Source organism: Macrotis lagotis, chromosome 7 (assembly GCF_037893015.1).
Source record: "Macrotis lagotis isolate mMagLag1 chromosome 7, bilby.v1.9.chrom.fasta, whole genome shotgun sequence".
Classification (NCBI taxonomy): Eukaryota; Metazoa; Chordata; class Mammalia; order Peramelemorphia; family Peramelidae; genus Macrotis; species Macrotis lagotis.
In genome coordinates, this window is record NC_133664.1 from 24,803,165 (window position 1) to 24,830,129 (window position 26,965).

The 26,965-nt window shown below is 37.5% G+C and overlaps 1 protein-coding gene across 4 annotated transcripts in view; it reads right to left on the reverse strand.

Moving 5' to 3' along the window:
- The window catches only part of ZCWPW2 (zinc finger CW-type and PWWP domain containing 2), a 475,923-nt gene that overhangs the window by 87,753 nt on the left and 361,205 nt on the right, over positions 1–26,965 (reverse strand). Inside the window, exons 1-3 of one of the 4 annotated variants that reach the window (XR_012470452.1) lie at positions 8,468–18,746; positions 279–505; positions 17–138 (exon numbers count right to left, since the gene is read on the reverse strand). The exons of 1 other annotated variant lie outside the window; for it this stretch is intronic. The gene's annotated coding sequence lies outside the window, so the exon portion shown is untranslated. Of the gene's footprint in view, positions 1–16; positions 139–278; positions 506–8,374; positions 18,747–26,965 lie in introns of those variants that run through there. 2 more of the 4 variants (XR_012470451.1, XR_012470450.1) reach the window with 2 other exon arrangements.

Here is a 26,965-nt window from a genome sequence, read left to right on the forward strand (position 1 = left end):
AAAAATGATTTCTCACCTTTGCTCAGCCATGTTCCATCAGTTTCTTTGGAACATATGGGGTACTGGCTTTCAGTGGGTGACTTTTATCTTGCTCTGAGTCTGATGTCAGCTTCTGCAGATTGAGGATCCACTATTTCACTGTTGATGAAAACATAAAATAAATACTCCTCCCATTAATGACCTAAGGCAGTTAGAGCCAAGGGTCATTCCACAGAACTACAGAGACATGCTGAGGAAGGGAGGATAGAAAAGACAAAAACTCAGAAATGATGCTGTACCTGCTGCCTTTCCCTGGGATTCTCCTAAGCAGCAGCAGCCTGTGAGGGAAGCTGGAGGTGATTTCTAAGACCACACAGGGTTCTCAATTCTCAGTTCCTCCAGAGATCGGAAAAGGCCAGGGATCATCTTTCCATTGCTGTTCAGCCACCTTAACTTAATACTCAGCTCCTTCTTAACCTCTGCCAGCCTCGCCAAACACACACATGTTGGGTCTGTCACTGAAATACTGTACAACAGAGAGCAAAATGCATTTGGAATTAGCCACCAAGGGTCACTTGTGGATGGGGTCAGAGTTGGCCGTTTGGTATGGGGCAGGGTGAATGAGTTTAACAAAGCAATTGGAACTGTCAGAGGTCTTCTGTGCATTACAGTGTTCACAAAAAATCAACTCTCTATCAGCTTCCCACCAGGGGATAAAAGACTGAGATAGATGCATCTCTAGCTCCTTTGTCCTCCTCCTTCTGTCCAATTCAGCATTTACTCTGGCTTTGAGATAGCCAGACCTTTATACTTTGGAGACTCTTGCTGCCTCAGTGAAACAAAGAGCTTTCACAAATTGGACAGAGAAAAGAGATAAACCTATATCCTTCTCATGGGATCGAAGAAATCTATCCCTTAGCATTCTCTCTCTCAATCTCTCTAATCTCTCTCTCTCTCTCTCTCTCTCTCTCTCTCTCTCTCTCTCTCTCTCTCTCTCTCTATTTTAATTCTTTGTTACAAAGGATGTCTACAAAGAGTGGGATAGAAGAGAGAGATAATGATTTGTGTGTGTGTGTGTGTGTGTGTGTGTGTGTGTGTTAAACTGGACCTGAGATTTCATCAATATAGGGTATTCCCACTAGCAATACAGGTCATTATTTTCAATGCCACCTACAGTATTAGAAAGTTGCCTAGGGAATTGAGAGGTTAAGTGATTTGTCCAGGATCATACATTTCAAGAGGTAGGTTTTCCTGAATTCAAAGATGTCCCTATATCACACTGCCTCTCTATTGGAAAATTTAATGTAAATATAAATATAAAAATATAGAAATATATATAAATAAATTACATATAATATAAATATATAAAATAAATATAAAATATAAAAATAAAGAGATAAATATTTATACATGAATATAAAAAATATATAATATAAATATAAAAATAAAAACCTTTTGTTAAGTTTATTTAATTACTAGCAGAATGGGAATGGCCTTATGAAAAAATGGAATTTTTCTATCATATTTTCTGCCATCGTTCTCTATTAACCCTTCTTAGATTTTAAAATGTCATAGTTTTCTTTGTACAGATGTATGGAGACATACACATGAATATACACAGTCATGTATATATGAAATGTATTATATGTGTATATTTTATTATGTTGTAATAGTACTATCATTAGTATTACATTACCTTTGGTAAGACTGATTTCACTATGGTAGTGGTGAGAAATGGTGCAGAATAATGGATAGAGAGCCAGTCTTGGATTCTGCAGGAAGACCTGGGTGCAAGTTTGGCCTCTGAACCTTAAAGATTATGTGATTTAACTCTCAGGGCTTGAGGAAGTTCTCTAAGACTACAAATGTCTAAGAACGTACATCACTACAGTGGCAGAGGACATGATTCTGAATGGATAGGTAATACAGCTCCTTACCCCAATAAACACAGACTTAGTCCCTATCTCTGACTTTAATGAAGAGAGAGAATCCAGGCGCCTAATATCCTACTGTAACGGTAGTTCTAGTAATTCATGGAGCCGAATCTGGAGAAGGATTACTCATGATCAAAGTAAGCTGATAGGTTTACTTTGACCACAGGAAGAGACTTCAATTTCCCAGGTGAAAATGGTGCAGGATATGGGGTGGGGAAGAGCACAAATAGGTCCACACCATTTTATGGGGGGTGCCAACCCAGAACTGGAAGAAATACTGGATTTGACCTATCCATACCATTTTATGATACATGGATATTCTAGTTAGCAATTAGATTTAAAAAGAAAGCTAGATTAATGCACACATGATCAATGTACTGTGGATAATTAGCATGTTCTGTCACAGTCCTTATCATATTCCCTTCCAGGTAATTTATGAAGAAGAGTGCATGGCAATCATAATTAATTGAGACTGACAATAATAATGATGATAACAGTAATAATAATACAACAATGACAGCATTTCTATAGAGCTGTAAAGTTTGTAAAGCATTTTACAAGTGTCAATTTTCCTCCTCATAAAAACCCTGAGAGGTAGGTGCTATTATCTCCATTTTACATATGAAGAAACTGAGGCAGATTGAAGTGATGTGACTTGCCCAGAGTTACACAGCTAGTAAGTATCTGTAGTTGAATTTGAACTTGGATCTTTCTGACTTCAGATCTGGTATTCACTCTGCTGACTGTACCATCAGTGAGTGGACAGGCAATACAGCAAGATGTGTGAGCGGAGAGAAGCAGAGGAGGTCGTGATAAGAGTGCTGAACTTAGAGTCAAAGAACCTGAGTCTGACCCTGGCCCTATCACATGTGACTTTGGGCAAATCATTTCATCTCTCTGGGTCTCAGTTTCCTCATCAATAAGAAGATGGGGTTGGGCTCATTGAATTCTAAGTCTCTTCAGGCTCTAAATCTATGAACCCATCGTATCAGCCCAGTACTTAGACCACACTTTCCTAGAAAACCCTACTGCCTCTCTTGGCCAATAAATGCAACCGTGCTTGATTCTTATAATTTCTCAGACACTGGTTAATTGGTTGCAGTAGTATTCAGTTACAACCTTGCTTGTCACTGTGTTATAGACTGATAATATGCTGGGAAGCCAGAAGGAAATGGGAAAAGTGACCAGGCACCAGAGGTGGTGACTTTGAGTGGTTAGCTTTTCCTCCCAGAATGGAATTCCCTATACTGTAGGCCGACAGATCTGCTGGTTTGGGGAAGCTGTCGGAAAACTCAATTCTCTTGCTTCTTAGCAGCTCCCACATTCAGTTGATTAGATTATACTCTTTAAAAAAGCATCCTTTTTGTCAGCTCAATGCCTCAACTGTCCGCATTCTCACTTGGCTATTTTAATATGGAATTATCTATGTTCAAAATATTTCACATAGCTTCCTCTGGTTTGAACCTGACAAAATGAAAAGAAAAAATGGAATGTTTAAGACCAAAGATATACCCACGGTTAACAGAAATTTGAGGCCTGCTACTTCATGACAGTCCCCAGTTTGCCAATGGGTTAGTCAGTGATTTGTAATTCCAAATGCATTCTCTCCTCCCAAATGAAAATTTCACATGCAACATGCCATGAGTTTGATGCTATCACATAGTTCTATAGTTCTCACTGTAATGTATGAAATGTTTCTAGGAGAAAATTCACCAAGATTTCACAACTAGATTGCTAATGTACAAATTTTCCTCACTGTGATGAGATCATCTACCCTACCAGGACCTCTGGTTTCAAGTTACTGAGTCGTTTATTGATGGAAATCATGGCTCTATTTGAAATTGTAGGGAATCTTGTCAAATTCCCACATCACCCCCTTTCTTCTTTTTTGAGGGCCCTGGGATGGTTTATATTCAAATAATAATAATATGTAATAAAATATAATATTAATGATAGTACTATTACAATATAATAATATGTATACATATAATACATTTCATATATAAATTATTGTATATGTGTAAATACATCTGTACGAAGAAAACTGTGACACTTTCAAATCTGACAAGGGTTAGAACTGTGGCAGAAAATATGGTAGAAAATTTTTTAAAGGTAAGAAATTAAGAAACTAGTATCAAAGAAGTTACTACCAATGTTAACAGTCTTTGAATTCTTGAGATCAAATTCCTCTCACTGTGCCCACTAGATCCCTTCCAAAGACAGGGAAAATGGCAGAAGGTCTTAGGTATTTTTCAATCACAAAATACTAGAGGTAGGCAGGATGTTTCACTAAGAAGAGCATAGATTCTGGCATCAGAAGAATTGGATCCACTTTTAACCTTTGCTCAAATTGCTTCATCTCTCTGGGCTTGTTTTCTCGTTTCTGAAATGAGGGGTCAGCTTAGATGACCTCTAAGGTTCTCCTTACCTTGAGTTCTGACTCTTGCATTCGCATGGAATGGGCTTTAAGATTATTTCATCTAACCCTCTCATTCTAAGCCCAGGGAGATTCTATAATTTATTCAAGGTCACATAGCTAATTAGTGGTAGAGTGAAGATTAGAAGAAAGGTCTGATAACTAGCTCAGCCACCCACCCCACCTGAGATATGGCAGGGTTATTATTTTTTAATTGTGTAACTTTCCATAGAATTCAATTTAATTCAACAAATCTGAATCCGGTATCTCATATGTGCAAATGACATTATTTGATGTAATGTAGGCAATATAAATTAGACTCTATCCCCAACCAGAAGAGAATAGGCATGGAATTATCAAAATATCCTCCCATCTCAGGGTAAGGTTTTCTCTGTACAACATGTGGCTACAAGCTCCGTAGATAGAAATGAGAGAACTTGATAAAGTAATTTGAAACAGGAGATAATAATGGCTTAGGAATCCCGTTGTCTATTAGCAATCTGTGTTGGCCAAGTCAGTTAAAAGTCAAAGGACACATGCAACCATTTCTGATAAAGCAGCTTCCCTAAACCTCATCTGAGCTGATGATCATGGCCAAAGTCTCTTTCCATGGGGAAATTCGATTGACTGTGATTACCGATGTTCACCACCATCTGCAAAGCATTCGTCTTGAATGATATCTCCAATAGCTGCAATCCCAAACACAGTAACAGGGCTTCAAGTAGGTTGATTCTGTTTCCAGACAAAAACCTGTCAATGACTTGGATTATATGTAGCTCTTTCTCGAACAAGATGGAAAGTTCATGAAGTTTCCATTCTCTCTGGTCTTATCCTCCTTTTCCTGGGAGGACATGGCCTATAGGATCACAGTATCATAGAGTAAGACTAAGCTCATTCCACTTGTAGGATAATCCAGATGTGATAGTTTGTAATATATCAGACAAAAAGATTTCTAGGGTCCTGAATGGCCAACCTACTTTCTATTCTTCCTCTCTCACTCTTATTTTCCTTGGAAATGTTTTATAGTTTCTATCTCCTCTTATACTCCATATTTTTCTCACATAGATTGATTATGATATTCTGTATAAAAGGTAAGGTCCCTGAGAGTAAGGCTGCTTTTGCTTTTTCTTTGAATCCCCAGCATGATGCCTGAGATAGAATAAATACTTAGTAAGGACTTGTTAATTCATACTATCTCTTCCCAAAGACTTCTCAGTCACCTAATAGACCCTTTCCTTCATAATAAAGAGAGTCAAGTCAAACAAATCCATCTCTGAACAACATGAGGGCTTCATTCTTGATCAGTAGTTCACCATTTTTGTGCCGAGATAATGAATCATCTTCTGAATTCAGTATCAGTCACAGAATTCCTTAGAGTTCTGAAGCATTAGAGATGACCAATCCCAACAACTCCTAAGGCATAGAAGGCTGAAGCTTTTCAACAGTTGAAGAGATAGCCCATCACATGAACAAATTTGTAGCTCTTCCAAATACCAAAGTACACAAAACACATGTTATTTTCCTTAATTGTCTCACATAAACTGTGTGATACGTTATATAAACATAAATGTTGAATTTGTTGAATTTGTTCTGCTGCCTTCCCTCAGGATGAATTCAGAGCTAGGCCAGAACTCAGTCTAATGCTGCTTGACCAGGACAAGCCCATCAAAGGTGGTAATCCTTGGAACAAGGTTGGGGAAAGCAGTACATATAACTTGTCTCACTATTGTCATTGCATTCTTATTACTTAGCAAAGAGCCAGGGACAGAGCAATTTCGTGGTCCATGCTTGTGACTGAGCATTCTAGATGGTACTGGGGGGACAGTAGGCAGTGCGATCTGTCTCTACCTCTTTGTGATCATGGGAAAATTCCTGATTCTCTTCAATTCTCGGCGGTTCTCATCTATAAAATAAGGGAGTCAGACCTAAATGACCTCTAAGATCACTTTCAGCTGTAAGTCTCTGGTGTTATGTTAACTCCCAGATATAATGAGATGATTGGGAGCTTTCAGAAATATCAAAGAAAGATCAAATTGTGATCAGCATCATTTACATATTAAGTATATTTATATTATATCTTGATTCTTTGAAAAATGGCAACCCAAGTATTGTAAAGCTCTGGTAACCAGAATATTTGACTACCCATTCCCTGATCTCACCAAGCTAGAGAACAGAATTCACTGTAACATGATATCAACCTTGTCAGGGTTGCTTTCCTGGAAAGTTGGCTGCTGATGGTCACAAACAGTCTCAAGCATCCAACACTCTGTGAAATTCAGCGTTGGTCATAGTTCTGGTTCCATAAATCCGCATGGCACTAGATTACATGTGACCTTTAGCAAGCAAACAGGATTCTGAAATGGGGGTTTCCGAGAGTTTAGATGAGTGAGTCATTTCAAGGGGCAATTTTACAAAAATCCTGCTGATTGGGAAATGTTCCAATTTCACAACATTCTTCAAAAAGTAAAGCCAGTCTAAATATACAAACCCATTTTAGGGTTGCCTGGGCTTGTGTGTGACCCATGGGGGCTTGGGGAAGTTATGACAATAATAGAATAAAAGACAGTCTTTTGAAAGGAAGGCTGCTGCCACAACAATTCTGCCTGCTTCCAGGAAGGATGCCTGAATTTAAGAGGTCTGAACAGCTTGTGAGTCCCCACTCCCAGATACAGGGTCTTTCCTTTTCCCCTTTTCCCATTGCCATCTACAGAAAGGTCTCTTCTAGGGGTGAGAGAAACTCATTAAAAATTTTAAGAAGATGATTGTTTACATAAGCCAGCTTTAAAATAGACACAATTAAAAACTGGAAGCCCAAGTATCAAGTTTGGGGCTCCATAGTCAGTTGAAAGGGTCTTATACATTATTTGCTATTATAAAAAAGAGATATCAAGTGTGAGCATTACCAAGTGAGCTCTTAATGAAAATGTCTAATTATAAGCCAACTTAAAGTCTCATCTATGTCTGCTTACAATGAACCTGTGGCAAAGGGGGGAAAAATGAATCACACTCCAATTAGACTTGTTCACACTATGAAAATCAAGCCTGGGTCCTCTTCCTACTTAAGGGCCATTAAAGCAAGAAAATAAAATCATTTTGCGTGTACTCTTTCTTTCACACTTAAAAAAAATTCATTTTAGTCATATATGCAAACATCCCAGATTTTGCCAGAGAGCTAGAGTTTTTCACTTTATCTTAAAGTCCTCTTTTCTTTTGCTATACCAAAGGATGGGGCATAGGATTGTCCTTTTTTTTAAGAGATGAGGAAACTGAGGCCCATCTTTATGTATCTGGAATACCATGCACATCTAGGACACTGTATTCAGTGCTGAGCACCACATTTTAGAAAGGAGATTAATAAACTTCATAAAATGGAAAGTATTCTGTCAAAGAAATAATTTAGTCATCTACATTTTTCTGGCTTAGCCACAGCCTTGTAATTACTTGTGTATCCCACAATCAGGCCATTGTCCCACATGTAAAAACTTACAGTCATGTACTCCTTCAAAGTGAAGTATGACTGGCCACTATATGACCTTATAATTCAGATAAAATATTTGATGATTGGAAATCATGGAATACCACAATATGTAAAGAATCAATATAGCTGATGACCAAAATTACAATGGAAAGACAAATGATGGGTAGAAATGAAATGTGTACAAGAATTAGTAGAAGGATATTGTCCATGATTGGGAAAGGAGGTGGGCTCCCCATGCAGGGAAAGTGACAGGAAACAGTCACCTGAGGAATGTCACTGGGATCCATATAAAATTGTAGAATCAGAAAATGCCTCCTTTGCAGATGATTGATGGGAAAGAATCTAAAATCATGAAAAATTTGAGACAGGTTGTACTCGGTATGATGGGGCAAAAAAAAGACCCCTTCATTTATGAGATAAAATAAATTTTGCTTTGAGAACTCCATGACCCCCAGTTAGGAAACATGCTAGGGTGATATTAAACCAGAATAAGGTCCCTTTGTCTCAGAAAATGGGATGATTATAATATTCTCTCCGGCAGCTGGAAAAACTTCGCTCCTAACTTACCTTCAGGAGGACACTGGGCAATTCTTCCACAAACATAATTATGAGCATGGACCTATTTACAATGCCTTAAACAGTCTCACCCAATTATCTCACCCAATGTGGGGGCAGTTTATTCTCTCTACTCCTAGTATCCTAGGATCAACTGGCTCTGAGCAGAATCGGAATTATATGAGATAGGAATGAAATGATAAAAAGAATTAAATGAGGTAATAACAGTAAAGAACTTTGCAAATCTAAAAGTTCCATGTCAAGTTAGCAGCTCTTATTATTATTATATCTTCACAATAAGACCACCTACATGGAAATATCCAATTAGAGGATAAAGCTAAATTTTCCCTTCAATCTCTCTGTACAATATCCCTACAGTCACACAGCTTCCAGCCTAGTTCAGACTCTCATCACTTTTCAACAGCCTTTATGGTAGCCCCCCCAAATGTCTGTCCTGTCTCTAGTCTCTCCCCTTGCTAATCTATCTGCTCTCCCTATCACCAACCTTTTTGGTCTCCAATTTATCCTTCTCAGATCTGCCAAATAGCTGCCTGGGTCTGACTATATCACTTCCCTGGCCAAAAATCTTAAGGTTAAAGGACAAGCTCTTTGACTTGGCATCTAAAGTCTTGTACAATCCTGTACAGCCTATCTTTTCAGTATTATTTTAAATAATTCCTTTCCTATGATATATGCTTTAAAGAAAATTGGATTCTTACAGGTTACCCAAATTAAATAGATCATCGGTTATATGAAATGGAAGGGACATTAAAGATCATCTTGGCTGAGCTTTTCTTTTTACAGAGAAGGAAATTTAGTCTTAGTCAGTTTAAGTCACTTATCCAAAGTGAGTCAGTTAGAAGAATGGATTCTAAAGCAGGTGTGCCGTGCCTAGAATGGAGTCAGTCCCTCATCAGCCTTGCCTTGCTTTAGTTCTTAAGGCTTCATATCTGTCCTCCTTGTTGAAGGAGTTTTTCTTCTCTCTTTCCTTTGCAGAAGTGGTAACCCCCACAATACCCTATCTTCCTCGGGGCACAGCAGCTCAAGTGCTATCTCCTACAAGAGACATTTCCTAATCCCCCAGCTGTTAATCCTCTTTATCACTTTAATTAATGTGTATAACTCTGTCTATGCATATCTCTGTACATGTAGAGTACAATATCTGAAGCCAGAGACAATTACATTTCTGTCTTTCTAACCCCAATATCTATTAGAGGACCTTAAAAATCAGAAGTGCTTAAGAAATGTTTATTAAGCTGAATTGAAATGAAGAGATAAACAAGGGGGCTGAGGTCTGATGGGGCAACCTTTCCCCTCTTTTCCTGTCCCTTTTCTCTTCTAAGAGTTGGGAAGTCAATGTGTCCTGATGTCCAGGGAGACTTAGCTGAGCCTAGATTAGAAATCATTATAATATTCTGTACAGATTATTTTTATGTTTCTTTGTGGTAGGGATTCCATTTTCCTCTTATAGAAGTCATTTTTGAATGTATTTATTATTGAAATAACAGTTCTAATAGTCCATGTACTCAATTGAACCAGGTTTGTGGTTTATTGATCTGATAGTTACCCAATGGTCTATGTACTGATAGCTTATATTAAATATCTCTTCCTTAAATGAAATTGAGTGCTTTTTTCTGGGACCTGGGTTTGCCAATAGGCCAGAAATTATGACAAAAATCAAACCACCACTGACCCCAATAAAGCTCACTCTTATTTAAGAGATAAACATGCACAGGTAGGTAGGCCAAAAAAAAAAAATAACAGTCATTCAACATTCTTGCAATAGCTATCAATTAGCAAGACCCTTTTGGAATGGGCTAAAGGGAACCTGAGGTCAATTCCCAAAAGGGATCAAGTCAGATTGTTTGTCCACTTCTACAACCTCACCTAAAATCTATTAACCTCTTGCAGAACTCTTACTCAGCAGAACCAATTTCCCAGGCAAAAGAGAAATGTAATCTGTTAATATTTATCTATGAGTGGTTAAAGCAAATTACTCATCTTGGGCAAACACATTAGGTGGCAACATCAGGTTTGAATGGTGGGATTTTGCTACTAACCCAAACCTGAGATGGCATTTACCCTGGAGAAATGTCATGTCCACAAAAAGTTATCTAATAGAGAAAAACAGTCAGTCTTAAATTCCAGGGATAATATTGAGAAGAAATTAATCATTGTGCGAGACTTTGGTGCTTTTCAATAAACCTTCAAACAGTCAAATTGTGAGAAGCAGAAGCCTTTCATGAAAACCTGCCTTTAGCCTTCTTCCCTATAGCTTCCCAACAGCGACTCTTCTCAGAATTAAGGATACATTCTAGTGTACAGCTGAAGGAGAGTACTTAGCAAATCCTTGGTATCTTACTCCTAATTGAAAGGACTGTAAGGTTCTGGGGAGCAATTAAGAAAAATATCATACAAATCACTACATAATATGGTGTAACTGACTCTTGAAAGGAGGCTCTTGCACTTTGCAGCTTCCCACTTTGATAGCAGAACACTCTTGCTTCTATGTCATCCCTTCTCAATACAAATGACTGTGATTTGGTTTTAGGGTTTTTTGGCAAGGTAATGGGGTTAAGTGGCTTGCCCAAAGTCACACAGTTAGGTAATCATTAAGTCTCTGAGGCTGCATTTGAACTCAGGTCCTCCTGACACCAGGGCTGGTGCTCTATCCACTGTGCCACCTAGCTGCCCCTGTGATACGTTTCTAACAAAACCAAAAGTGATATGGAAGTGCTCTGATTTTTAGTAAAAAATAACAAAAGAACACAGATCATAAGGGTTTTTGCTTATATCAGAACTGAGAGTTTAGTTTATTTGGGAAGGGAGGGATATTGTTGGGTTTTCTCCCCAATATAAATGATAAGCCAAATTACCAGGTTTCCCTCCCCCCCCTCCAAATTCCATTCATGACATAATCATGATGTGGACTCAATCTGTAAAAATAGGAGCCCGTATTTGGGGTGTGAAGGTATATTACATATCATGTAATCCAATATTTCATTTTACAGATGAGGAAAGCGAGACCCTGAAACAACTTCCAAATAATCAACAGATAAGCATTTATTAAGCATCCAGTATGTGTAAAGACTGAGGTTATAAATACAAAGAATAAATCACTCCCAACTTGGAAGGGAGGCCTTTACATCCTAATAGGAGAATCTAGTAGTTCTATAAGTAATTAATCAATCAGTCAATATTTATTAGGCATTTACCATTTGCCAGACACTGGGCTGAGGGCTGGGGAGGGGATACAAAAAAAGAGGAAACAGATAGGCCCTGCTCTCAAAAAGTTCACATCTAATAGAGGTGCAACAAGCAAGCAAAGATATACAAGTAAGTATGTGCAGAATAAATACAAACAAGAGTAAATACTGGCAAATACAAATTAGTTAAATACGAGGTAGTTGGGAGGAAATACGCCAGCAACTGGGATGCTCAGGAAAGGGTTCAAGTAGAAGGAAGTACTTGAAAAAAGAGAGACTTTTATGATGTGGTGGTGAGAAGTATATTTCAGACATCAGGGCTAATGGCAAGGTTGTGAAACAGGGAGGCCAGAAGAATGAGCTCCTTTTCTTTCCACCACACTAAGCAGTGTAGGACTAGAGGATGACAGAGACAGTTCAAGCTTCACTTCTGACCCAAACAATCTAGCCTTGGGACCCTGGGAAATCACTTAAACTTTCTGCTTTAAACTATCAGTCTATTAAATTGCAGAGAATACACCTGCCTGCATGAATAAGAGAGAGCTATAACAATGAAATCACAGGCCCATTCTCTGTTCTCTATCCTATAACAAAATACCCTGAAAATCTAGATCCATTCTCATCCAACAGGATGTGTTTGGGAACTTGGAGCAAGAAAAATGATGACTCCATATTTAGAAAGACAGGCAGAGAAATCTCTATAACAGGCTGGGTAAGCTGCTATGGAAATATACTCAGAAATCAAATATATCTTTTGGAAAGCAGTATCCCATAAAATGCCTAAATATGTAGGTGAAAGGCGATAGATGATGATGGATGAACACAACTAAAGAAAGTATTCACGAGAAACTTGTGACTGGGACTCTAGCTTTTCTCTAGATTTTTCTTCCTTTCCCCACAATCTTGCTCACCTCATCCTTGCTCTGTTCTATTCTCAAACCTCAACTCTTCCAGCTCCTGCCTTGGCTCTTCCCCAACATTTGTGCCATCACTCTCCATTTCTTAACAATAAACCTTCTCCATCTCACTGAGTCATCTAGGTAGATGGTGCAGCAGATAGAGTATTGAGCTTGGAGTCAAGAAAATCTGAGTTTAAATCCTGCCTGAGACACTTAATAGCTACGTTATTAGCAACTTATTAGATCTGGGCATGTCATTTACTTTCGTTAAGTAACAGTTTCCTCATCTGCCAAATGGGGAGAATAATGTACTAAAGTTATAGTGCTGTTGTAAAGAACAAATAATATTATATAAGTAAAGTACTTTATCTAACTGGCCATTTAAATTTTAATTATTAAGATTGATCTTGTTTATTATGGAAATTTTCAGAAAATATTTATCAAATTCTGCCCAAGTGTTGAAGAATGGGCTGAATTGAGAGGGGAAGTTAGAGAGGTGATAATGCTACTAGGCTCTTCAGACTTCATTTGGATTATTTTGTTCAGTTCTGCCCCAAAGATTTGATCTTTTTTGGCCCCAATAAGAAGGAATTCAGTGCAATAGATAGACAGTTGCAATTCAAAAATGTAATGGGTTGACTGAAGTGGTGGTTGGCTCCTCCTTGATGACCTTCTAGCAGAGACCAGAGCATGGCATTATATGAGAGAGAAGTTCATATCTCTATTCTTTAAGAGCTGCCACCTACTAGTTTCAGAAAAACATGACAGGCTCCTTCAAGGGTGAGGAACTTGTTTTCTGCCAAGGTCAGAAACTTAAAAATTATCCTGATATATTTGCCCAATGAATTAATTCACCCCTAAAAAGTTCCTAGATTTACTCAATTTTAAGATTGCTTGTGGTTGCCTTGGCAGTGCCAGACCAAATGATTTCATGGGAGATGATGGTGCATGGTAAAAACAATGCTGTAATGATCATCAATCATGAAAGACTTGGATAGTCTGTGCAATGCAGTGATCCAAAGGACCCATGATGTAAAATGCTATCCACTTCCAGAGAGAACTGATTTACTCTGGGTGCAAACTGAAGTATATTTTTCTTATTTTATTTTACTTGCTTTTTTAAAAAATATGGCTAATATGGAAATGTTCTGCATGATTTCACATATATAACTGATATATTGCTTGTCTTCTCAGTTGAATTAGGAGAGTGTGGGAGGGAAGGAGAGAATTTAGAATTCAAAATTTGAAAAGAATGTTAAAAGTAAATTAACAATAAATTTAAATATTTTTAAAATGTTATCTCCTTCCCGAAGGTGATCCCAAACTCCTTATTTATGTCTTTAATTTAAGAAATGTGTACCATATGGTGTGATTGTTGTGTAATTTATTATATATCTCTTATATGGGTAGATATCCACTTACTCTCTGGGCTGATTCCTTTATTCCAACCTACTCTCCTACTGGCAGATGTAGGCAGACATGGAACAACAGTCTATGATTATATTCTTTCAACAATCTAAGAGTATCTGAACTGAAGGGGGCTTCATCTCTCCTACTCACCATATTAGCTCTTGATTTTTCATTGATGTATATCCATTTATACAAACCAGCTACTTTAAACATAATGATTTACTTACTGAAAAAGGGGAAAAATAACATTAGAGGCACTCATATATCAAAGTAAGCATGTAATCATAAAATTCATAGTAATCTGCATATAAACATGTATATTAGTTTAACACAAAGTATATACAAAGACATTTCCATAAGGAAAGGGAGCTAACAATGAAGTGCTTTAGGAATTGTCTCAGTAAATGATGCCCATGCTATGCCTTGAAGGGAGATGGAGATTCCATGTGGAAGTATATGGCAGACATGCAGGACAAGACATGGAAATGGAAAATGAAGTGGTATGTGCAGAAAAGAGCCAGTAGGCCAGGATGATATAGGCAGGAGAGAAAGGTTCAACTGAGAGCCATAAAGAACAATTGAAAATGTCTTAGAAGGAGAATGACATGGTCAGATTATGCTTTAGGAACACCAATTTGGCTGTATAGAAGATATAGAGGGAAGAACCAGTTAGGAGCATACTGCCATAGTCCAGACAAAAGGTGATAAGGCACTGAGTTATGACAGAGTTTATGTGACTGGAGAGAAAAGGATGGATGCAAGAATAGTTGTAGAAGAATCAATATGACTTCACAAGTGATTGGATGTAGGGACTAGCAAAAAATCAAGGTGATATTTAAGGATACCATATCACCTACTAGAACTTCTGGATTCCCATTGGACAGTCTCCTGACAAGGCACAACAATGTTAGCTCAGCACATCTCCCTCTACCATCACCCTTATCCATTTACCCTGTTTCTTTACAACCATCTCAAGTTTATAGGGCAAAAAAGGACAAAAAGGAAGTCAGACTCTAAATCCACTGAGATAAAGGTAGAAATTTGGGCTTCATCTGAGTTGTGGTAGGGAACATTAGCTTTGGCAAATAATCATTTTAATATAGGAGACAACTATTTCAAAAACATGCTATCCAATTATATCTCAAGTGTATGTTTCCACTTTATAACAAGTTGAAGGACTATATCCCTCTATTTGGAGTAGTACTTTCAATTCAGAGTCAATGCCAATTCCCAAAGTAAGCCCTCTTACTGCCCAGACATCTTGCCTGACCATTTATCTCAAATTTAGTATATTGCTTTCTTTTAAAATTCTTCTCAGTGCTCTCCTGGGAGAAAAAAAAAAGAGATGTATCCATTACCATGGCCTACAAAGTGAGAGTCCAAATTGGATTTGTCCTGCCCTTCTCATTCAGTACACAACTAGAATGTGCATTTGGTTAGAAATCACATCCTTCTCAATTCAAAGACTTATCAGGAATCCTGCTGAAGATATTAACATATGGGGTGGCCAGAGCTAAATGTATGCATTTCCATCATAGATAATAGAGATGAAAAGGAACTGACAAATCACCAGGTCTCTTCTGCCCATGGAGAAAATGCAATCAAAAGAATAATCCTACTGTTTTGTGCTCTGGGGGACTTAAAAGTATCATTCTTCCCACTCTCCTTGGGAGTTTGACGGACTACCAAGATTATCCCCATTTTTTCTGATGAAGCAAAGAGAAGTTTGGTGATTAGAAAGAATAAATTACCCAGGAAAATAATTGCTGTACTATCTAGTTTAGCCTAGCTTATAGAGGAGCACTGGAGATTTATACTAGAAGCTCTGAATTTAGAATGAGTCCTAGGCAAAATGAGAAAAGTATGTATTTGAGAAGTAGACTCCTTGACCATGGAATCAGGAAAGCTGAGTCGTGAGAATCATCTCGAAAACAATGTGTTGTGCTGTGGAATCAAAAGCAAATCATTTTTATCTCCCTTTACTTCCATTTCCTTCTGTATAGATTAGGGATTCCAATGCCTAGCAGATAGGACTTTTATGGAGGAAAAAATGAAAAAACATGGGCAAAAACGTTGTATGTCTTAGAATGCTACATAAATATTAGCTATTGTTTTTATAATGAACAATTCACCTAGTAGATAGAGGCAGTTAGGCGAAAGCTCTGGCCTTGGAGATAAGATGATCTACATTCAGACACAACTAACTAATGAGTATTGTTCTCCTTTAGCCCCTACAGCCAATCACTTGCGAAGTCATAATGATTCTTCCTCTACAACTATTCTTGTATCCCCCACCCCAATTCTCTCTAGTCTTTTAAACCCTGTCCGCTTTAGTTACCTTAGCTTTAAAATGGTGGTAACGATAGCACCTACTTTCATGGATATTGGGAATTTCGAATGAAATTGTATTTACACAGAATTTTTCAAACATTAAATTACTGTATATAAAAAGAGGTTTCATTATCATGATTAGAGAAAGGCACTTGGCATCAGAAAAACCTGGTTCAAAACTTGCCTCTGGAGGAAATATACCTCAGGGTGCTATTTCCCTGGGGTGTAGATACCAAATCAAACATGGAATGCAGTCCTTTTAAGTGGACAAAGTTCTTTATGCTTACAAAAGTATATCCTCAAAACCCTGCTGGATAACTAACTTTGTTGACTTGGATAACTACTTGTTCCAAGTTCTTAATGATTTATAAGACTTAAAAATTTAATCCCCTCCATTCAGGACAATTTTAATAGATCTAACACTGTTTGACTCCAAACGGGCATGTCATGTGAGAATTGTAGGTAAGGCATCAAGATCATGGAAAATAAAATTTTTGGAGGAGGAATATCGAGAATCCCTCATCCTATCACATAGATAGCCAGGTACTGATGCTCTTGGACCCTTTGATGAAATTGTTATAAACCATGATCCGAGAAGAAATGTGTCATCTCTTGGTAGCATGACACATTGATACTGCCAAGTTAACAGCTAAGAAAGTGAAGGTTTGGTCTTTAGGTTGACTACCATTACTTTAGAGCAGGTTTCTTTAGCTTTGGGGAGGATTTTTATTTTGCTTCTAGTTTTAGGGGTTTGGTTTTGTCTTCCATCCCTCTGGCTATTTATCTGATGAAACCTATGGACCCTTTCTGCAAATCAAACTTTTGAACAACTGAAGGAAATGCTCAATTTCATTGAGAAGTCAATGAATAAAAAGATGTTATAATTTTCATTCTGGATTCTCTCCACAGTTTCTTGTGCATACATCCCCTTGTCATGGACTCCCAAATAAGAATTGCTACTTTAGAGCTTTTGGTAACTTCAAATTAGAATTTCATCGAATTTCCTAAATAAATAAATAATCAATTAAACAAATGAATGACTAGATGAAGTCTTACTTCAGGCTGGATGAATCAAAATCTGGAATTAAGATTGCCAAGAGAAATATCAACAATCTCAGAAATGCAAATGATACCATTTTCTAATAGCAGAATGTGAAGAAGAATTAAGAAGCCTCTTGAAGGTGAAAGAGAAGAATGTGAAAGCTGGCTTGAACCATATAATCAAACAAAGATATTGGCAAAAGGGGGCGGGGCAGGCATCATTTCCTGGCAAATAGAGAGAAGAAATGAAAGCATTGTCAGGTTTTATATTCTTGGGCTCAATGATCACTAAAGATGGCGACTGCTGTCATGAAATTAGAGGATGCTTGTTTCTTGGAAGGAAAGATATAGTAAATCTCGACAGCTGGACAATCAGAGACATCATCTTGCCAACAAAGGTTCATATTGTCAAAGCTATGGTTTTTCCAGTGGTAATATATGTATGAGAATTGGACTATAAGGAAAGCTGAGGACTTCAGAAGCTTTCAAATGATGGTACTAGAGGGGACTTTAAAGAGTACCTTGGACAGCAGAAAGATCAAATCAGTTGATAAAAGAAATTAATTCAGGCTATTTACTGGAAGGTCAAATCCCAAAGCTGAAATTTAAATACTTTGGTCACATAATGAGAAAATGGTGTTGGGAAAGATTGAAAAGGAAAGGAAAAGGGATACAAGATGAAATAGATAATATTATGGAAGCAATGAACATGAGCTTGGACATAGTGGAGAAAAGAAGGGTCCAGTATGCTGTGGTCCATGAGGTCACAAAGAGTCATGACTGAACCACTAAACAATAACAACACCTTCCTTTATCCAGTTTTTTAAATAGCACTTGATTCTTTTCAATTACATATAAAAATAATTTAACATTTATTTTTTAAATTTTGAGTTCCAAATAATCTCCTTCCTACATAAAACAGTAAGCAATTTGATATAGATGATGTATGTGTAATCATGTAAAACATATTTCCATAATAGTCATGAACAACAACGTACCTTGAAAAATGAAGGTAAACAAAGTCAAGTCTAGAAGCCCTTGCTGCTTAATGATGATTTACTTCAAGGATAGGGTAATTTGGTAATCCCTTAGAAAGACAAATGGTTACCAAGTGGAGTTAGCATAGGTTGACTATGAATACGGAATGCTGAAATAATCTGGTAACCATTTTTGATAGGATTAAAATGCTAGTAGATTAAAAGAATATTGCTAATGGAATCCATCTATATTACAGTTCTACCTTTGACAAAGTCTCTCATTGACCCTCTGTGGTGACTGTAATCATACAGGAAATCAGTTTAGATTATAAAGTTAAATCTTTCTGCTCTCCCTGGCAAGATTTTGGTCTAGAATTATCCAAATAATTTCCAAATCTCCCTTTTTTTCCTTTGGGTATGCAGATTTAGTACCTGAGGAAGCATCAAGAATAAAATCAATTCTTAGTTTCCTTCCCATTGGAATACGTTGAATATATTTTATAATATTATATTATCCATGGGGAAAGGAAATTATAACATGATTTTATTCCTACCTTCCAATAATACCACAGGCAAAGACCTCTCATTTATGTTTCAACCAAATATATCTCAACTCTACTTTGTCTTTCTAACTTCTGGACCAAAAGAGAAAAATAGATTATACCCTAATAAAGTTATTTGCCTTAGAAACTCTTCAATTTCTTTAAGAAACTCTTAAAAATCTTTTGATTTTAACATGGATATGTCAGCATGCTCAAAGTTCAAGGAAATTGATTGCTTCAAAGTTACTCTATATAATATGAATACTGGTACAGTGTTTTAAAAAAATGGAATCACCCAGGCAACTCAACACTTTTTCATCAACATGTTTTATTATTGATACAAAGTAATCAGGGAAGAAGAGGGCATGGTTATTTCTAAGGTATTTGAATATAATTGTTAGCAAATGTGACAGCATAACAGCTCCTTTGAAAAAAAGTTTTCCCATCAATGATTTCTTTTGTGTGTGTGTGTGTGTATGTGTGTTTTCAATTTTCCCCACTAGAATGTTTATAATACAACAGCTTTTAATAAGGATTATAAAGTAGTTCATTGCTTAGAAATAATGTTAAAACAGCTAGATATATACAAATTTACATATTACATACATATATATATGTATATATACATATACATATATATATATAGGATGAGTTTGATATGCAGGATGTTCTAAAAGAATTAGTGAGTGTAGTAGTAAGATATTAAAGTTTTAAAGTTTAAGACTGCTCTAAATATTTGGAGACCTCCTGCATAAAAATCAATCTGGGGGGAACACATACATCATGTTTCACCAGAAAATCTAGGAAGGACATCAACTCTTTCCAACATTTTCTTGGAAACTGGGGTAAAAGGAGTGGGGAAATTCCACTCTGGTAGGTATATCTAACTATATTAACTGAAATACATAGAGGGCTCTGTGGTTTAGTGGCACAATTTGAGCTGAAAAGCCATCTTTGATTCTCAGGTGCTGTGTGACCTTAGACAAATAACAAGTTTTCTGAGCTTCAGTTTCCCCAGCTGTGAAGTGAGAAGGTATCTTCTAGCTCATAGTGAGAGTGGAAGAAAAGGGCTTTTCTAAAAAGAAGAAGGAAGAAAAAGATGATAGAACATAATTTCAATTTGCATTACAATACAAATACAAAAGGTGTTTCATCCATACGTGGAATATAGCCTGGACATGACACACAAGAGAACAGTAATGAGGTAATGGCTGGTTCCCAGACTATTTCTATGGGAAAGCTATCAGACATAAGAAGCAAGACAATAAGCAACAACAACAAATTCTAAATAGTAACAATAACACCGAAAATAAGTGATATCTCCAGGGAGCTTTAAAGGTTACAAAGCACTCCACAGAAATGATCCCTTTCCAGTTTCATAACAACTCTGCAAGGCAATTACCCCAGCTACTATCGTTCTCATTGTGTAGCTAAGGAAACTGTGTGTTGGAGCAAGTTCAGTGGCTTGCCTATGGTCACACAATGTCTAAATATCAGAGTTTCCATTGAAAGGGATGTTTCTCTGACTCCAAATCCATCACTCCATCCATGTTTATCTGCTTAAAAAGCCTTACCATGATAAACAGTTATCATCATTCTTACCACCATCATCATTCTCATAGTCATGCTAATCCCAAAACTCTAGGTCTAAAAAGGGACCACTTATTTAATCTAGTTCAAATTCCTCATTTTATAGGCCCATAGAGAATGAATAACATTGTCCAAGGTCACCCAGGCAGTAAGTTTCAGGGGTAGAATTTCATAGAATCATAGCATCCTCGATTTAGAGCTGGAAGGGTCTTTGGAGGTCATCAGTCAGTCACTCAACAGCTAACTATTATTAAGTGTGTATTTTATGCTAAATACCAAGGATACACATATAGGGAAAAACAGTCCATCCTACTCAAGGGCTGGCATTTTAACAGGGGAGGCAACTCATAAGTAACTAAGTATAAAAAAGATAAATAAACAGAGTAAGTGGGGGCGGCTAGGTGGCATAGTGGATAAATCACCGGCCCTGGCATCAGGAGTACCTGGGTTCAAATCCGGTCTCAGATACTTAATAATTACCTAGCAGTGTGGCCTTAGGCAAGCCACTTAACCCCATTGCCTTGCAAAAAAAACCTAAAAAAAGAGTAAGTGGAGGTAACCTGGAAGGGGAGGATATTAACATTTGGGGAAAATCCTAAGAAAAACATGCTGCAGAGGCTGTAACTAAACTGAAACTAGAAAGAAGTCAGAGAAACAAAATGGTAGAGGTGAGGAAACTGCTTCTTAAGCATCTGCCACAGCCACTGCAAAGAGATGGAGTGTTTGTGCTGAAGAAAATGTAAGTAGGCCAGAAGATCTAAATTGTAGGATGTATGAGGGGAGTCAAGTCTGACAAGGCAGGAAGCTCATGGAATGAAGATGCCAAAATGGATTAATTTCTATTTGTTCTTAGGGGAAATAAAGAGCCCCTTACCCACCTGGGCAAGAGTGGATGGTGTAAGGAAACAACAAAATCACACCTAGATTCAACTCTAGAAAAATCACGCTGGCGGTGAAGTGGAAGATGAACTAGAAGAGTTCTAGGAGAGAAAGTTGAGGCTGGGAAATCAGTGACATTACATTACTGCAGTATAAGAGAGAATCAATAAACATCTTGTGCTAGTAGAATAGGGCATATAGGAGATGTCAGGAGGGGAGAAGGGGTAGAATTTGGCAAAGGATCGAATACGTGGGCCAAAAGTGAGAAGTTAAGGGGAATACCAAAGTTGTGAATCTGGTTATCTAGAAAGATGATGGGAATCTGAAAAGGAATAGGGAAGTGCAGAAGTGGAAAGAATTTGGGGGAAAGAAAATGAGTTCTGTTTGGGGCAAGTTTGAGATGCCTATGCTACATATAACTAGAAATATCCAAAAGGCAGTTGAAGAAATATGCCTGTAGCCAGGAGAGTAGAGTTGAATAAATAAGTCTGGACATTATCTGCATAGAAATGATATGTGAACCTAGGAGAGGTAATGAGATCACCTAAGGGAGACAGTATTGAGGAAGGAAAAAGAGGGTCCACACTAGAGACTATTCATACCACAAGAGGTTTATGGTCAATATGCATGACCCTGATAAAGAATCAACAAAGAAAACTGATAAAGAGCAGTGGAGGTAGGAGGGAGAACCAGAATAGAGGAATTCGGTGCAACCTAGAGAGGAAGAAATATTCAGGAGGAGAAGGTGAGTGACAGTTTCATTGCTGCAGAGATATCAAGGAGTTTCAGAATTGGGAGATGACATGACATTTGTCTATTAAGAGTTTAATATTAACTATGAGGAGAGTGATTTCATTTGGATGAAACCAGCTTGCAAAAGACTGAGAAGAGAATGTAAAGACAAGAAATGGAGCCACCAAGTATAGAAGGCTTTCTTAAGAAGTTTAGCAGAGGGGCAGCTAGGTGGTGCAGTGGATAGAGCACCGGCCCTGGAGTCAGGAGGACCTGGGTTCAAATTTGACCTCAGACACTTAATAATTACCTAGCTGTGTGGCCTTGGGCAAGCCACTTAACCCCATTGCCTTGTAAAAAAAAAATTAGCAGAGAGCGAATTGAGCAGGATCAGGAGAACTTTGCACATATTAATGGTACCAATGGATCAACTATGATGGATGCAGCAACTCACAAAAGTCAAGTGAACAAAACACTCCTGAGGGACCTGCTATGGAAAATGACATTCATATACAGGAAAAAACAAAAAGAACAACCAAAAGAACTGAGTCAATGAAGAGCAAAGTCACTTTTAAAATTTTCTTTTATGTTTTTTCTTTCTAATGGTATTTTCTCCTTAGTTCTAATTTATCTTTATCAACATGACTAATATATAAATTTGTTAAACATAATGTATGTATACAACTTTTACCAGAATCTGTGCAGCCATAGGGAGGGGGGAAGGAAGGGAGGGTACTAGAAAAAATATGGCACTCGTAAACTTGCAAATGGATGAATCTTGAAAACTACCTTTGCATGAGCTGGAAAAATAAAATAAAAAAGAAGTTTAGCAGAGTAATAGAAGAGAGATAAAGGAGGATAAAGTAGATAGTCAGATCAAGTAAAAGTTTTTTTAAGAATAAGGAGATATGGGCATGTGTGGGAGGAGCTGGGGAGTAACCAGTAAACAGGAAAAGGCTGAAGACTGCATTTCTTAAATACCTACTATAAGTACTGAGTATAAAAAGGAAAAGAAGAAAAAGAATTCCTTGTTCTCAAGAAGTTTATGCATTTTACAAGTATGTAATACAAGAATATGTATATTATGATACATGTCTATACAATATAATAATAGCTACTGCACCACCTAGCTGAATAGAGCATTGACCTTGGAGTCAGGAGGATGCAAGTTTGACTCCAGCCTCAGACACTTGATACTCAGTAACTGTGTGACCTTGGGCAAGTCACTTAACCCAGATTGCCTGGCATCCAGGGCCATCTCCAGTCATCCTGATCCATATTTGGTCTCTGGACCCAGATGACTCTGGAGCAGGAAGTGAGGCTGCAGACTTAGCACAGCCCACCTCAGGAAAATCAAAATTCATGTGCTTGTCATGGCATCATCTCCCTGATGGCATGGTCTTTTCTGAGCATGAAGAATAAATATCATCATCATCATCATCATCATCATCATCATACAGTATAATGTGTATGTATATATAGCAAGTATATATGCATGCATAAATGCACATGTCCATCTCCATATATACACATAGATAAACACACACACACATACACACACACACAACAAATTGGAAATTATCTCAGAGAAAAGACACTGATCCATGCACTCTAGATTTCAAACAAATCTTAGTGTTTGGCAGAACAGATCTTTTATCTCTCACTTCTACACATTTGCACAGGCTGTGCCTCATTCCTGGAAAGTTTTTCCATGGAACACCTAGCTCTGTTTGAGCTCTATATAATCATAAATAATTATCTACCACAAGAGACTTTCCCTGATTATTAGCAGTCCTCACCCCAGAAAGTTCTTTGACATAATTGAATATGTTCTGTATTTATTTCCTTGTATATATGTAATTTCATCTCGGTAGAAGTGTCTTGGGATTTTATTTTAAAATTTTTGCTTTTTCCATCTCCAGCATGCTGTCTGGGATGCATGAGCTGTTTAATAAATGCTTGTTAAATTCAATAGTTAGCTTTAATTTTTCTTTAGTGACAACAAAATATTCAGAAAAACCCAGTATAATAGAGTCCAACATATCTTTTGTATATTGAATAAATATCTCACGTATATTCATGATCCTATTTTTGAATTATATGCATGCTATTATGGTGAAGAAAATAAAAATTCATTTAATAATGAATTACACTTCCATCATGGAGGGTGGGAGTGTCTGAAAAAGTGACATTAAAAAGGAGGCCTCAGAGAGGTTGGGATACAGTGGCTTGAATCACAAATGTCATAGGAGTTCAAAGGAGGAAAAGACCACTGTTAGTTGCAGAAGGGATCATTGGAAAAGTGGATCTTAAGTCTAGAGAAGGTAGGTGAGAGAACCATCAAGTTCAATTCCCTCATATTCCAAATTAACTTATGCCCAAAGAAAGGATGATTTCTCCAAGGTCAGACAATTAATTAGCACCAGAGGTGAAATTAAAACCTGTCTCAGGCTCCAAGGTAATATTCTTACCAATGAACTGGGCCTCATGGAACAAGTAGGATTCATAAAGGCAGAGAAGAAAGAGAGTGGGAAATTATTGGAAGGAGGAAGACAGAAGCAAGATTTCATATGGCCTGTTGAATGCAGAAAACATGAAATGATTGGCCATACTAGCTGATGGTTATACATAAGGGATTAGTAAATGATAAGATTGTGAAAATTAGAACTGTTCAACCTCAGAAACAAAATGACTTCTGAAAGGAAAAAAGGAGAAAGGGCCCTCAATGACCATCAAGGAAAACCCACACTTTGAAAGAGATTGCCTTCCTACAACCTAACCAACATGTAGCCATCTAGCATTTGCATGATTATTTTCCATGGGAGAAATATGCTTCTCAAAGTTACCTCTTCCATTTTTTCATTAGAAAGCTTTCTTTTTAAAAGAAATTTTATTTATTTAAGGCAGTGGGTTAAGTGACTTGCTCAAGATCACACAGCTAGTTAATTATTAAGTATCTGAGGCTGGATTTGAACTCAGGTCCTCCTAACCCCATGGTTCTATCCACTGTGCCACCTAGCTGCCCAGAAATTTTTTTCCATCAATATCAAAGCTAAATTTCCTCCTTTTAAAGTTCTACCCTCCCAACATTGCCCTCCATTGTCAAGCAGAGTAAACCAAATCTCTCTTCTATAAGGGATATATTGGAAGACAGAGATCACTCACATTTTACCAGAATCCTTATTCCTCCAAGCCGTCATCTCTTATTCTTTCAACCTATTCTATTATAAAGTCATCTCAGATTCCTTCCCCACACTGATTGCCCTCCTATGGTCCCTCTCTGGCTTAGTAATATCCATGCTAAACAAGGAACAATGTTAGGATGACATTCTATCTGAGGCTTCCATTCTACCATGAGTCAGGACATACAAAGTTATCATTGCTGAACTCATTCAAATTTTGCCATACTGCTAATCCAAAAATGGATCACTAAAATGCAATGAACTCAAAACAAATCTCCACCTCTCTCTCTCTCTCTCTCTCTCTCTCTCTCTCTCTCTCTCTCTCTCTCTCTCTCTCCCTCTCTCTCCATCTATCTATCTATCTATCTATCTATCTATCTATCTATCTATCTATGTGAGGGAAGGATATAGTTGCCCAGGGAACCATAAATATAAATCCCCAATTCTGTTTTGACAAATCAAAATAAAGAAAAAGGAGAATCTGATTATTGCAATTAACTCCTTGTCTACTCTGACCTGACACCCTCCTTCCATCAAATTTAAGAACAATGGAGTTCTCAAGTAGGAACATCATTTCCCAGTTATGAAGAATAACATCAGTCATGTGCACTGATCCCCAAAATATCATGAATAAGTCTGATTTCCTCAGTCCATGGTGTGACCAGGGGTGTGACTGAATTAATCTCTTGATTACTTTGAGGGGGGAGGTAGTTGGGGATATAGAGGGAGATACAGATACATTACCTGAGCTTTAATGAACAAAAGAACATGTAAAATCCATGAGTCTAATTAACCTATTCCTGTTTATTTCCTTGAGTGTTTGAAGGTGCTACCCCAGGTGATAATTATGGAAATATCCATTCTAACCTTTTTTTTCCTGTGGGGCTGGTAAATTGCTCTAGCCTAGAACATGGAGTCTTGGAGAGCTCAGCTAAAAGTGCTTAAAAAAAAGATGCCATTAAGGAAAATCCTTTGACTTCAAAATATATTGATCTTACAATCGTTTCTATGCAGACAAATGTTGTTATGCATCTCTTCTTCCCTGGAACAGCACACAAAAGGGTCATGTTGAACCTTCAGCATGGGAGCAGAAATTTTCCACTCTAACTTGCTTAGTAGGGTCTCTCCTAATTGCATTAGGAAAGCAGTAGAAAATGTGCTCTAGCTCCAGCTCCCTGGCTGCTGGCTGGTTAAAAATATCCTTCTATAAATAATGCTAATAGCTCTGGTTTCTTCTTTACAAAAATGGGATTAACTATTTATGGGCATAATGACAGGTCAGAAAGCAAGGCTCCATTACCTGCCCCAAGTAAACAACCCAATAACCATTCCTTAAGCACCCCTGCTTTTGTGTAAAGCATGCAGCATAACATTATTAGAGATAATTACTAGCCAGAGTCTTAGGTGCCCCAAGAGTGGAGCAGCCTCAGCTGGAGGTGCTGGATTCGACTTAGCAGCAGCTAAGAGAAGAAAAAAGGAGCTTGGGGAACCCAGGAGAATGCCTTGTATGGAAAGCCTTCAATCCAAGGGTATATCTCTTGGATACAGATACAACTATGAATGCCTTCAGGGAGTCAACAGACAATCCAACATCTACTTGATTCAGTTCCTCATGTTGTCTATTCGGGCAAGGGAAAAATCACACAGCAAAATAATCCCAGCAAATTTAGAAATACATAATTGTTGTCTTCCAGAAAAGTACTGCACATGCATGAGCACACACATACACACATTTACTGTATTTTATAAAGACTGTGTTCTTTTTTAAAAAAAAATGACCTTGAGGCTTCTTAAAATCAATGAGGAAGGAAAAA